At 33.2% G+C, this 15,640-nt stretch overlaps 1 protein-coding gene across 1 annotated transcript in view; it reads left to right on the forward strand.

Moving 5' to 3' along the window:
• The first annotated feature begins 1,311 nt into the window (after window positions 1-1,311).
• LOC129801044 (uncharacterized) overlaps window positions 1,312-15,640 on the forward strand; it is a 73,180-nt gene continuing 58,851 nt past the window's right edge. Inside the window, exon 1 of the mRNA XM_055845803.1 lies at window positions 1,312-1,365. The gene's annotated coding sequence lies outside the window, so the exon portion shown is untranslated. The remainder of the gene's footprint in view (window positions 1,366-15,640) is intronic.

The raw sequence follows: 15,640 nt of genomic DNA on the forward strand, positions 1-15,640 counted from the left end.
TTGAATCTCAGTTGCTTTACGTCATATTGAGTGAATTAATTGGTTTGGTTTTTGCTGACTTTGGAAATACATAAGCATGAGGTATATGTAGTTTGGGGTAGTATATTGGAAGATTGGGTATTTTTCTGCTTTTTCCTTCCAACTTGATTAATAGAGAATTATGTGTGTCTTGAGGAAGGACAGGGAGGGTCGAATGAATTAAAGATGCAAGCCAGAATTTCATCTGTATATTAAAGTAGCAGCTGTTAAGAATTTATGTGGCCGAATATTTTTTCTCTATTTTCTTCTCGTCTTTTTCTTCTTGTGCCGTCTCTCAACACGATCATCCGGTACAGTCCGCAACACTCCGGGGGGTTTTCACGGGGAAACCATGAGCCGCCCATCGTTCACCACCCCATTGTGAGACGGTGAATTTTCACCGGTGGTCTCGTGGAAATGTTCCTTGTGTGTATCAGAATGTGCTTGAGAGATTGGTCCAAATGGCAGTCGAAACGTGAGCTCATGAATTAACTGTCGAGCTGAGGGAGACTATATGGTGCAGATGTGGAGATTTTCCAACACCATATCCACCTTTTTCCGCGCCCTCATTCACTAGAGTTTCTCTTTTTCAATTCCACTTTTACCTACATTTCTCGGGATATAGCTACAACATATTTTTTATGCACATCCACTTTTACTGGAGATAGATAACAAAAGGTATATTGGGATGCATACAAACTTTTCCATCGCACTGTCTCACGTTCATTCACATTTTTTTTTATCCCTTACAGTGAAACATTTATCATTTTATGTCTTTTATTTCTCAATATCACACACACTGTTCCATAAAAGTTTAGTTTTTATGCTATTTTCACACTTTTGCATATTTCTACAAAAAAAGAGAACTATAAGAAGACGTTTTTACTTCAACCAACAAATGGTGCTTTTTGCATAAGTTCTATATAAGTTTTGCCAAACAACATGGAAAAGTGGAAAATACATTTGAAATGATGGAACATGAAAAGAATTTCTGAAGAGAGAAATTTTGCGCATAAAACTTTCTAATTATCACATCATAAGCATTTTTCTTACTTACAAAATTGGCTTGTTGAGCATAACGTTTTGCCCATATTTTTTCTTTTGACGACAGCACTTCCTTTCTTTGTCCCAAACACTTTTACGAATTTTCAGAGAAGCATGTTGTTTATATTAAATAGTAATTGATATAAACTTGTGTATTCTAGTTCTGAACTATAGTTAGACAATAAATTGTAATATTTGCTTTTCAGGTAATTGCATCGGTTGTGTGGCAACAGTTAACATCTCTTCTGCTCAAAATGTAAATTCCATTAGTCTGCTAGATGTCAACATAGGCATTTCCAAATGGTGAGTTTCAATTGATAGCTTTATTTGTATATTAGCTAAAGATTGCATCAACATCAAATGAGTTTGTTTGCGTGAAAATTAAGATATTTTATCTGAATGACAAATGTGGTTTCATTAGTTCATGTTCATTATATTGAATTATCCAGAAAGAGAAGGATTGTCATTGCATAAATGTAGGGTTTGTTATACTAAGTTAAAGTTCGATGAACAAGAAGGATGATGGTGGTATTCCACGTAAACATACGTGAAACACTGAGTTTTGTTAATGTTTCATGAGGTGAATGTGATAAAGATTGAGTATGTCACACAATTTTGTAGACACTTTTCTTCCTCTATGAACAATATGAAGGTGGTACTGAGAGTGGAAAAGATGATAAGAGAATACCATGGCAATTTTTCTGATTTTAACATTATGATTTGGAACAAAATTTATGATTTAGAATTTATTTTATCATTATTCTGAATTAATATATAAAGTAATTATAAGGTAAAGAATCCATTGTATTATCATTTTTTCTTGTATTTTGCAATACGGTCAATATCGTTCTGCCGTAGGGAAGAGCGTAGTTGTTACAATTTTTGGCCTGTACCAAATTTCGGCCAGCTTGCAATTTTGGCCACTCCTTTTGTTCCTCAAATTTTCATGAATTTTTAGTTTTTGCTTACTTTAAAGATTATACAATGCAAAAAAATATCGCTTCTACGAACGAGATGATGTCAGAAAGATTTTTGATGAATTCTAGAAGGGGAAGGAACTATTAGAATCAAGGTGGCCGAAAAATTACCCAAAACTATGCCTATATTATTATTCATTTTAAAATGTATTAAGGCTGATTTTAGAGAAAACTAAGACGATAAACTATCTACAAGGCTTCTAGTAACATTCTTTAAAAAGAAGTAACAAAAAAGTCAAGTTTGCGGAATCTTTGTTTTCTCCATTTTGGTTTTTACACTTTTGTTTTTCCAGTTTGTCGTTGGAATCTTTGTCTTCGGTATTTTTTGTTTTTTGGAAACCTTGTCTTTGGAAATCTTGTCGTTCATATATTTTAAACAAATATATTTTATTAAATAAAATAATGATATTACAATCGTGTTTTTTGAAGTTTTTAGTTTCGTCTTCCAGGGCAAAGGAAAATTTTCTATGTTTTGGGAAATTTTGAGTTTCGTCCTTTGGGGCAAAGGGAAATTTTCTGTGTTTTGGGAAGTTCTCAGTATCGTCTCTCGGGGCAAAGGGAAATTCTCTGTGTTTTGGGAAATTTTTAGTTTCGTCCACGTCAAACGTCCACGTTACGTCCACGTTATGCGTTTGCATGCAACTATGCCAAAATTTGGTACCGTTGCGCTATAACCTGTTAAGGTTTTAAAGAAACACATGTACCGGCTTAAATATCAGCCTATTATTTAGGGAATCGGGCTAATCCTTTAAAATTATTAGGTTTTGTGATATTACACTGATTAAGGACCGCGCCAGTAGTCTACACAATAAACTTTACGTGTTTTTGGTACATTTCGGAATACCAATAGTGTCAAAAAATTGGATTGCAATAATGTCTAAAACATATCAATATTATCAAAATGAGAATGCTGAAAGTTAGCTTAGGGTATTTATTTTTTTTAAAAATTACAACAAATATTATGTAATTTTGAATTCGAATTTTCGAAGACCAAAGCCAAACCACTTTGAAGGGAATATTTTTTAGATTTTTTTTTTTTTTGAAAAATCTTAAAATTTCCAACCCGGTAGAATAGGACTTTAGCGGTGATGCATCAGTACTCGTAAATGATATACTTTTCTCAGATTTACTTTTTGATTTGCCCTTATGTTTGTTACCCATACTAAAATATTCTTAATTGTGCTTTTCTGAAGCAATTTCTTATTTCGGAGTGTTTTTTTTAGATTTTTGGATTGATCTAATCGATTAGGAGCGGTATGCATCCCAAAAGCATGCGAAGAAATAATACACGGAACGCTTTTAATCGTGAGTTTGACCATTCTGCAAAGCTAGGACGCTTTGTCATCTCTTTTGTAGCTATAATATACAGTGCCGTTCTCTAATCCGGATAGGCGTAATCCGGACGAGTTATCAACGGTTACATTTAAAATAATTTTGAGGTCATGTATGCATGTGTGTTCAGCAATAAAAATGAATTATCCTGTGATGTTTTTGTTTAATAAATGAAGTATAATTGCATAGAATTCTCTAATTATGTCTTTTTAATCTTATTTAAAACTTTTATTCTCATTCTAAAAAAAATCTTGTATTATATTTTCGAGACGTTGAACCAATTCCAAAAATCCATCCGTATTACGAAGCGGAGATCTGTCATATTGTCTCCCAATCATCCGGATTACAAAGTGGGCACTGTAGATATTTATTGACTGTCACATTCTTTAAGGAGTGGTACAATAAATGTCCGAATAATGTATAAAACTCATCATTCCACCCATGGTTATAAATATTTTAATAAACAATTTTTATTTGACAAAAATGTATGTTTTTTTATTTATAAACAAATTATGTAAATATTTGTAAAATTTCTTCAAAGAATGTTTGTTATTTTGTATTTCGGTGTTTTAAAGTTTCAGAAATAAGTCATAAAGTAGAGAATGTCGGTCTAATCGATAAAAAATGTTTTATTTTTTTTACAATTTCTTTAGAAATTTCCAGTCAGATTTTATGACAGAAATTGACCGTTCAATAACGTTGTCATAGATCATTTTCCTGTATCTTAAAGCGAAATGAACTTTGAAAGCAAATTTCTACTTGGAGAATTTGGAATTTTGAGATCTTCGTCTTGTTACATTTTGCCCCAGAAGGGTATCAGGGTACACTGAGAAAAATAGATTTTTTTTAATTAAATATTTAATATTTATTTGACAAAATTCTGGGTAAATATTTGAAACTAATGAATTTTCTTTCCAAACAATGGTTAAACTTTCACTTCAAATGAGACCACCATCATTTCAAATATTTTTCATTTAAATTCGAGTTGAAATAAATTTACTTTCAGTACAAATGTACAGATATTTGTATTAAATATCTTAGTTTTCTAATCAAATATTATTTGTATTAAAAATAAGAATAATTCAATGGAAATAAAAAATAAGAATATTAAAATTAAATGTAGCGTGCGTCAAATTTAAAAATTTGCTTTCGTTTTAAATGTATTGCTTTGTAAAATCAATTGCTACATCATCGGGGATTATCATCGAATTACACCTTGCTTAACTCTAAAACTTAAAAGATTCTTCGTGATTTGTTTCTTTTTTTATTACAATTTACCGTCCATTGCCTATTACACCCCATCGAATTCGATTTTCAGACAAGAAACTACCCCAACCTTCCGTACGGTGCTTATTTGAATTACTTTGAGAGTTATTGATAAGCTTTTCAGGAAACTTGCGTGTACATTTCTATAAACTTTCGGAAATATATCATTAGTTTCTATCGTGGATCGCGATATTCGATTTTGTGGTTATAGACAATGTTGCTTGATAGCGAGTATGTTGATGTAACTTGTTGCCAATTCTCTTGTTCCTACTGTCTTTATTGTTCTGTTTATCAGAAATTTCTCTGCCACTGTTCATTGACAGTCGTCATACACAACTTTGACGATATCATTGGTTTGTTTACCGTACATCCTGCGATAAAAAATAAATGAGCTCATTTTCTTCGGGGTCTCCCAACGACACATACCAGGCGCCTCCATCGAAATTGATTCATTGCAATCTAAATAAAGGTCGTTCTTGTGTGATGCTAGGTTTTTGGATGGGTGAGATTGCAGGAGGTGGAGGACGTCCATTGGTCACATATTGTTTTAACCATCCACGTTCTTGTTTCTCAATTTCCTGGGCTCCCTGATCGTTTAAAGTCACACTCTCACGGGGGATGTGTTTTTTTTTTGGCTGACCTCTCTTGAGGTGCCCATACCTAGTCCTGCCTTCTCTCGGGAGCTATCTCTCGACGTATGTTCATGTGGAAAATCAACACGACGGCGCATTCAGAGAGAAAATGCTGGTTGAGAGAGAGCTTTTAAAGGAGCAAACAGTTGGGTGTTGAGCTATTCACCGTGGAATTTCATGCCTGCAATGTCGATGTGCAGAGTAAGAGAGCCAGAGAGTGGCGTCGCGACGTGCTGAGGAAAGAGGCAACCATGGGGGAGATTTCTCTCACCCATGAGATACTATATACATGTTGAATATTTGACAAAAGTCGGTGGTTCGCAGTGCAAAATGGGACTTTGGCGCGAACGGATGTTATATTTCTCGTTTGCACAGAGTTAGCATCCAGTGCTTGGTGGATCATTTTCCCAGCCATATAAATATAATACAGGAGAGTGAGAGCGAGAGAGTGTGTGAGAGGAAAATGCTAATAAGTGTGAGTGAGAGAGTGATACACAAGGATACGAAAAAAAGATAAATGAGAGTATAAAATTCTACTGGAGTGTGTGTCAAATGTGTCAAAGTGGTTGTATTTTGAGTAATATTTAATAGTGGGTAAAAAAAAATCAACATAAAAAATACCAGAGAATTTTATTTAAAAAAAAATATATAAAGGATTTTCCACATCATTGAGGAGATTCCAGTGTAAGAAATTTATCTAACAAAGAAATATTTCTATATTTTGTAGAGTCAAATGCTTGCAAAAATCACGCGTGTTTTCTGGGAGCTTTTTTTTGCGCGAAATCACAGACAAGAGGAGCAAATGAGAAAGTTCCATGAAACTTTTTTTTCCCACTGATAAAATTTCTGAAGATTGAAAAGGTAGTACCAAGAAGAAGATTAATTACTGAAATATATTAGGGAAGGTTTTTGGGTGAGATGAAAGCTCATCTTTAATGCTTCAAGAGGTTAATTCGTGTAGAATAAGAGAGAAAAATTTCAATTTCAACTTTTTTTTTCACCTCAAAATTGTCCCTGGTCTTTGTTTTAGGGTTTACTTTAAAAATGGAGTTGGTTAAGAGATGCGGAATAAGTCTAAGAGAAAAAGCTAAAAATTGAAGGGTTTTTTTTTTAAATTGCGTGGGTGTCCTCATGTTAAAGCTCGTCAGAGTTTCTTTCTGCAACAGTATCAAAGCTCCATTTCACCTTACTTTTTTCACATTATCATTTGTACCTGATGTCCCACCATCACACATGTGGGATCAATTGAAAATACAAGAAGTGAGACTGCGGCTGACCAAAGAAAAGCATCCCCTCAGTGCTTTTCATCTTACCACTCAATGTTTTGCCCTTCACCTACCCCCATCACATGATTTCCACTCGTATTCCTGGTGAATATTGAATCCTCCTGGTATTTTCATACATCCGGTGATGCTACTTCTCACTCACACAAATTTTGCTATATATGATGGAAATTCTGGAGGATGTTGGCTGGATGCGGGAAAGCGTATGTCAGAGTGGGACAAACAATGAGATTTTCCCGTGTTTTCAGTGCGTTCTCCCCATCGGCTTTGTGTATCCAATGTCGTGTATACAGGAAAAGACATGGGGAAGGTAATGCCAGTAGGTTGATGAACAGAGAGTGAGAGAGAGCCTTGCACCAAAAATGAAAAAGAGGAAATATGGGTATTGTGTGTAATTTTCCATATATAGAAAAATATCATATATTCCCATATATCTCTCTTCACTTGAAATGTTTATACTGACTGAGAGAAATTTCTCTGGAGATCACAAGGAGATGAGAGAGAATTTCCCGTTCAAAACCCTCGGTGTTTCCTCTTTTTGTCTACCCACATATCTTATGTTACAGATTTGCACAGTAATTTCTACAGCAGTCTACAAATTTCAGTACAAAATATCACGACAATCTCTCACTGAAGATATTATATTTGATCTTTTTTAAATTAAAAATATGCCACTGTCTATCGCCGTCTTACCTTCAATTCTTACCTCTGGGACAAAATTATGACAAAGTTATTCTATCACTTGTGTGCAGTACAATGGCTACAATTCCATTAGAGACAGTCTCGAATAGTAATTTCAGCAACAGTTAACTGGTTACCGGATAACCGGTTAAACGCCCTATTCGCGAGATAGTTTACAAAACCGGTTTTAATAGATAAAATCAGTTTTAAACCGTTTCTTTCAAGGAATTTTAATTTTTTTTTGAACCCAGATTTATTTATTGAAATGTGTAAGCAACACTGCAAAACCAGTTAACCATCTATTTTGAAAACCTGGGGTAACATGATAACTTATTTTCGATAGTATCGTCTGTCGATTTTGAACAGTTGCGCTTTTTATAGATAAAATTTATACTTACCACAGTCACATTCTTATAAGAATGTCGTATTGAATGGTCTAACAATGCGTAAGAAGTTGATATTCACTTAATCGAACAGAATATAGATTTATCAATACTATCGATTCAATAGCATCGAAAAGTTATCATTCCACCCATGATTATTTAGAGCAGAGGCGTGCAAGAACCGTTGAAACCGAATAAACGTCAAATGAAACATGTACGTCAATGGTCAAAACGCTACCAGAACAAACTTATTTTGACGTTTATTCGGTTTCAACGGTTCTTGCACACTTCTGATTTAGAGTCACTAGAATGATTAAAATAAAAATAAATCATTCCAAATTAGGTAAGAGAATAATGATTACAATCACAAGTTCTGTTTTATTTTGTGGATGCATTTTCCGGATCTCAATCGATTAAAATAGATTTATAGATCACGTCAAAAATGATCTTTTATACTGTACATCAGTTGATTAGCAGATTGAATAGTTTCTCTATGACTCTGAAATCTTGGATTCAAACCTTGGCATCAGTAGATTATACTGCTGTTATATCAGTCTTGAATTCATCCAGTAAATGAGGAAATAAAAGTGGTGAAAAAGTCCTTGATTTGCGATGTGCTTGAACACGTGACTTGAAACTTATACCTCAAAACAAGTTTCGTATCATTTAATTAACAAAAATCTTTAGAGCTCCAACTCATGGAGAAAACATCATGCTCATGAGTTCAAGTGTGTTAACAAAGTTTTTCCACTGCGTAACTTGTTTTTAAGTTCACCGGTTAAGGACGATTGGGGCACCGGTGGCCCATAGAGAGAATGAGTTTAATAAGAATAAAGAACAAGGTTGTAGGAATATGGAATATAGAATATTTTTTGCAAATCACCAGAAATTTGCTATATATGTAACCATTAGTCTTAAGTTTGAAATATAATATTTTTTAATACAAATTGATTTTTTGTTTTTTTTTTTTATTAAGAAGTGTTGTTTGAAACCTTGTAGATAGTCTACCGGCTTTGTTTTCTCTAAATTTTTTTCTACATTTTAAAATGGATAAAGTTATAGACATAGCTTTGGACAATATTTCGGCCACAATTCTAAGAGTTCCCTGCCCTTCTGGAATTCTTCTAAAGTATATTCACATCATCTCTTTCGTCGAAGCAAAATTTTTTGTGATATTTTTCGCAAACATGTTTTTGACTTTTTGATGAAAGTGAAAAAGATCTAAATCTAGTGGGCATAGTGCCCAAAGCACAATTACATTAGTTATGTAAACATGTTTTTGATATATCAATAAGAGTGAATGAAATTTTGATCAAGTCATCTCACTCACTCTTATAAGCAATTTTGTAAATATATCTTTGACGTTTCAGTCAGCTTTGAGAGTGAAAGAGATCTAAATCCAGTCATCTTGCTCACTTTCCAAGACAATTTTAAAAATATAAATACAAACAGGATATTTTGCAATGTGTGTAATGCCTAGCGCACAATAGCTTTTGTTTGTAAATATGTTTTTAAAGTTTTCCATAATTGTGAGCTAGATGACTAGCTCTAGATCTCACTCACTCCCATTGAAATGTCAAAAACATGTTTACAAAACAAGTTTTTGACATTTCAGTAACAGTAAGTGATACTTCGATCTAGTCACCTCGCTCACTCTCATAGGCAATTCTGAAAACATGTTAATTAAATGAATTAAGAATATTTCTTACAATATAAATTTAAAAAAAATATTAACCGATATTTTTAATTTGTCACATTTATTGTACAATGTACTAAATTGAACCTCTTTAGTTGCTATTTATAAATGGGTAAAATTATCTGGTTATATCATAAAATAGTTCGGAAATAAGGATATGAAATATTTTAAACAAGGAAGTTTACTGTACTTTCCTTTCATTTACGTTTTACATGAAACAGTTTGCTGTCTCATTATTTCTCTGACATGTCTGTCATAAAGAAAAGGAGGATCAGAAGTAACCCGAGTGAATGTTTCAGACTATATAGGCTATTGCTAAATATTATGGCGACGTTATTTTAGTGTTTAGGCTCAAATGAATTTTCTTTGCCAAAATTTATTGGAAAAACAGAGATGAAAGGGAAGATGAGAGCCTTTGAAATTCAATACAAAATCATCGATTTTGTATTCGTTGTCCCCATCGCTTCTCATCTTTCTGAATTTTGTTATAATTTTGTGCTTTGTCCAAAATCGGTTATCTTTATTCCATGTAATTCTTATGTGTAACATAAATTTTCCCTGACGTTGTTTATATTCACTTTTCACAAAATACTGTTGAATGTATCTCTCTATAGGGATTTAAGTTGTGTGACATTGAGAATGGGGATTATGCAGAGGGAATTAGTTATTGAAATTCCATTTACTTTTCTGTTAAATTTATTGTTTCTGTGTTAATTCCCTTTGTTAATTTAAAGACTTTTTTCACGTAATAGGGAATATGTTATATAGTTATTTTTTTTATATGTTTCTTTTGTGATACTTGAAATTTACCGTGAGTCTTTCTTTTTCTTTTTATTCAATTTGAAAACATACAGAAAACATTTTTTTCTGGGGTTTTGGAGGTAATTGTGAGATGGGGAGAATACATAAATCATTCATTCGCAACATCAAAAAGAAAATATTAATACTCCATCCCCTCATTTGTTATTAATGGCGTACATGCCGTAAATTTTGAAAGCTCATCACAATTTTGCCGATTTGTTATGACAAGACGTAATAATTTTGCATTATTTGACTCCCGATTTCCTGTCTTTTGACCACAATTTTGCCCTCATACATCTTGCAAAATTTGCTAAACATTACATATCACTTACCGAAGGACACTGTTTACTCAATACAACTAAAGTTTTAATTATATTTTGCAAAAGTCTTTGTGAAAATCACCAAAGTCAACAGCTGATTCACATTGACTTTTGTCATGTGCGGGTCAAAGAATCATTATACACATAAAATATTTGCGATTGCGTGTTTGAGCATTAAGCAGTGCAAATGGTACACAATGCTATACCCCACTCGTATTGTCTATTACAAGCTTTATTGTCAGGCTATGTTTGAGCACTTAGTATCGACATTCTAAAGTAAATATTAATTGTTTCTATTACTAAGAAAAAATTGAAGGCAAGGCAACTCCATTCAATTTAGGTAGTTGGTTCTTTTAAAAAAAAATCCTTTGTAGGGGAATGTAGCTATGATGGTTCGCACACAGTGAACTTTCAATCAATGCGAATATTCTGTTTGTTTGCAAAGAACTAGTTCGTCATTTCTTATGGCCTACACTAGTAGAAATTTCCGTAAAAAATGCCTTTTTAAAGAAAATTTCTCCCATCCTTGTAGGCAAAAACGTCAGAATTTTTTAAAAAAGGCAATTTTGACGAAAATTACTTCTAGTGTGTAGAAACCATTAGACATAAGATAGATAATTATTAAGCAATTATTAACCACATGAGGCGTGACGGTGAATTCGCATCGTTTGAAGATTCACCGTGTGCGAACCATGCCTACATTCCCCTAAAGATTTCTAAAACATGATAACAAATTTCCAAACTCAGTCTCTTGATTTCTCTTACGGAATTTGACGATACAATTACTCCATTAAGTCACGATGAGAAATATAATGGCAAGATTCAGTTCAGAAATTTTACTGCGTAAACTTCACAGAAAGAACAGTTATAAGGTAAAGTGGTACAAGTTGGACCATGGTACAAGTTGGAAAATGGTACAAGTTGGACAGGGCTTTTTCTCTTGATAAATTTAGTACTTCATTTTTATTTGTATATTTTTAATGCTTTAGTTTTATAATTTGGTTCCTTGTGCTTAAAAAATGAGTAATGTATTTATCAAGAAAAAATCCCTGTCCAACTTGTAACACTATGTCCAACTTATATCACTTTACCCTAATCCCTCAATGTTTTGACCCCACAAATTTTCCACTTTCCAACCCACGGAAACCACTTTTCTCAACATTTTTGCGTTTCAAACTATTTCTTTCAACGCGCTATTTTCATGCTATTTGTCCATCTGTGAGAAACTGAAACGGCAGGCTAAACGGTTAGAGACAGAGTCATGGGATCTTTAAAAGACCCCCCCCCCCCCCCCCCCCCCCCAAAAGTCGGCTTTCGCACTATTAACAGGGCCTTAATTTTTTCCTCATTTCTCCTCTTTCCCTTCAATATTTTTGTAAATTGAAATATACTACTAACATTAGCAAAAGTAACTAGAAAAGCTAGAAAAAAATGTGCCAAAAAAGAAATGTGTCACCCCTAATCCAGTGATCAAAGGAGGAATTATGGTAAATTGCAGTATATTACGAGCTTATCATCATCTAGAGATACTAGATTTTTATCGGAATAATATCTGAATAAAAACACTTTTTATGCATTCAAAAATTTTACTTGAAAAAAGACCAATACACTTCATGGGATATTGTTTCCCATTATTACTAAAATACTATAATTTAAAACACATAAAATATGTCATACAGTATTATTCATTGCTTCCGCTATTACCTTTCACTTGAAAGTTCTCTTCGTTGTGTTATGGCCAATAAAAAGATCTAAATATTATTTTATGAATTATTCTGCAACAAAAAAAAACTTGTACATAACAACATGTTGGTACGTAGAACTGTTATATATATTGGGTGAGATTGTCAACAATCTCGCCTACTATAATCTTAACAAAATCTCAAGTCCTCTGAATGCGCTCAAACTTTGTCAAATGTTTTTCGCTGCTTCCTGATCACAAATATACGTAGGGTAGAGGCTCATAATTTTGGACAGTCTGCTTATAAGCATCGATGTTTCAAGTTTGAAGTGCGATGTTTTCAATACTAATTGATTTTTTTGTTATTCTCATTTCTGAATGGGCTGTTTAGAAACTTGGTAAGCTATTTATCGTCTTTTTTTCACTAAAATTAATTTTAATACGTTTGAAAATGGATTGATATATAGAGGTGATTTTGACTCTTATTTTGGACAACTTGGTTGTATATTTGGACAGCTAATTCGCCTCAATAGGATTCACATTGTTCTCCATTTCAAAAACCTATCTTACCAAGTCTTCTTCCTATTTATGTAAGGAAACCGTAGAATGTCTCAAGAAGCGAAGAAATTTACTATATCATTCATTAAAGTGAGTTGACTTCGGTAATCCAAGTACTCGCGGATTCGCTCATTCCCTGGCCTTTCCGGGAGCGTTTTTGAGGCTTTTCTCAGTACTCGTTCGTAGAGATGATCCTCCTTTGTTTCTCCAGGCATTTATACAACCTGGTCATCACAAAAGCTAAAACTTCACGAAATTTTGAGAGAAAGACACCTGTCGGAAATAAGGCCTATCATCTCACTGGTGAATCTCTTAGAAAATTTCCCATTTTTCACACAAAAAATGTAATTCACAAGGCAAATCTTACTCAAGGTCAAATGTACAAATCACCATTAATGTAAATCAACACAATATTCAATGAATATTCAATAATATTACTCAAAAAAGGCGAGGAAACATTGTTAGTTCTTCACCACAGCTAAATAAGACTGAATTAAATCTAAAGTTTTGTCATATTTCTCGTAAGCAATTGCTCACACTGAATTTTCAACAAAGCAATTTCAACTCAAATCATATTCAAAATTTAACGTATTTAGTGTTAAAATCTTCCAAAAAGAACAAATATTTAGATAGAATTCATTATTCACCACATATTGGTATAAAAATCCATAATTTTAATCAATTTATTTTTAGTGTCCAATTTTATCCTCAAAGTGTCCCAATTTAGAACCTGTTCAAAATTATGAGCCTTTCCCCTATAACCAAAAAAAAACGTTCCCGGTGGTCCGGCTGGTCTTTGGAGCTTAAAAACTCAAAAACTAAGAGAGATAACGACTTGTTGTTTTTAGAAAATATTATAATATCGGGTGAAAATTGGAATTAGCTTAAAAGAAATAAAAACATTTTTGATGTCTCAATAACCTAGCATGAGCTGGGCACTCAATGGGATAAATGGTAGAGCACTTGTTCTATGATGAAAGTATCTCGGGATCACCAGGAATTTTCTAACAGTTGCTTAAATTTCATCCAGTGAACCTCGCACTGCACTTAATTCCACGGGGCATGGGACTGATAATCCCTTTCCGGTATAAGAAAAAAATTAGTGCATATACCGAAAATATCGTTTGCGAGAAGGCCCATTTCGTCTATGGAACGTTACCATTATTATTATTTTTTGTTTTTCAATTTCAATTTTTTTTTTAGTTGGGCCTTAAAGCTTTCAATTAGAAAAACGTATGCCCTCCGGATCCTCCTGACCCGAGCTAGAAGGAGTCAACTGTGTTTTCTTAAAATGGCTCTAGGTTCGGTCGTAATTGTCTGGATTTGATAAATGAGAGTGTTTTGGAAAGTTTTCGTAAAATTTCACATCTCTCTCTGAGATCGTAAGTTTGTAAAACTACCGCTTATCGATTCTCGCTTAGAGGATTTTGAATAACTCATTATTATATTGTAAAGGATATCAATATCTATATTTCGTCAATAAATTTTGAGCTCCAAATAGAATTTGTGTGCAATCAGAGTATGCTCACGTTAAGAATCTTACCCACAATAAGCTGATCTAGGATTATCACTAGTTTTACTATTGAATTTTAAGAGCATGACGTACAGCATTGCGGTTGAGAATGAATGAGAAGGTTAAATAGAATCCGATTTACGATATTCATGCCATACATAGTCTTATAAATGACACATAAAACCCATGTCTATGTCTCATTATTACATAAGACAGCGGCTGAAGGGATATATGATGGATCTATTGCGTAAGTCATAAAGTATTTCTCCATCCCTTCTATAGAGTGAGTTCTGATACAATTCTAGACATTATATTAGACATGAATATCTTGAACAATAGTCCTTGCCAATAAATCACGATATGGTTGCGCATCAATTTCTATATCTATTGAAACTTGTGAAATTTTCACTCAAGGGCACAATATGTACGATTACTGTGCAGATTATCCATGTGCTATATATATCAACTCCATTATATTTAACTACAACATTGAATTGAATAATTTTTTAAGCGAATTAATTGGTAATTTTTGATTCATAAAAATATGGCTTGGGGTGTTCAAAACAAAGTTTTACAATTAAAAAGAGGATGTCAAAGCGTCCCACTTTCGAGGAATGCTCAAACTCACGAGAGAGTGTTATCCGTGAATTATCTTTTCGCGTGATTTTTGGGTATATAACGATTTATTACCGATTATAAATTTATTCACAAATCAGAAACCAATTCTGAACTAGAACATTGGCTAAATGGTGTGCATGCTAAAATATTTTTGACATTAGTGACATGCTTTTGCACGAATAAAAAGAGATAGTTGAGAAAATATATCAATTACGATTACTTGAACAATTTTTTTACCGATTACGACTGATAAAGCCAGATGAAGAAATTCAAAACCTTTGTAAAAAATTCAAATTCAATCAAATTGGTTTAAAAATGAGCCCTCCAAAGATGGTTCAACTATGAATTTTAATAATTCAAAATGGCGAATTTTCCGGTCATATCATAGGAGCCGTTTTCGAAATACAGTAGAATCTCACTCAATCGGTTCTTTCTCAATCAGGCGAAAAATTTTGTTGACAATTTTCACGTTTAATTATGAAGCAAATTTGCTCAAATTCGCTGTAGTTCTTCCTATTTTATCGTGATTCTTTATAATTGAGCGCTTTTTGTGGAATTTACAAAGGCTTTGACGCCCAAATCTATTGATAAACCGGATGACATTTCGCCCCAAATGCCCAATTGAGAGAGAGTCTACTGTAAAACAAAAAACATTGTTTAAGAAGAGATGGAGAGAGTAAGGGGAAAAATTAAACATTTGTTTTGTTGGGGGCCACTGAAGACCGGAAGTTGATATCTTTAACAGTTGTTGTAAATTTTGGAATACTAAGTAACTATGGAAAACACTAGAATTGAGTGTTATACAAAGGATGTAGTGTTGGTTTTTAAACTTAATAT

This window comes from Phlebotomus papatasi, chromosome 2 (genome assembly GCF_024763615.1).
Source record: "Phlebotomus papatasi isolate M1 chromosome 2, Ppap_2.1, whole genome shotgun sequence".
NCBI classification, from domain to species: Eukaryota; Metazoa; Arthropoda; class Insecta; order Diptera; family Psychodidae; genus Phlebotomus; species Phlebotomus papatasi.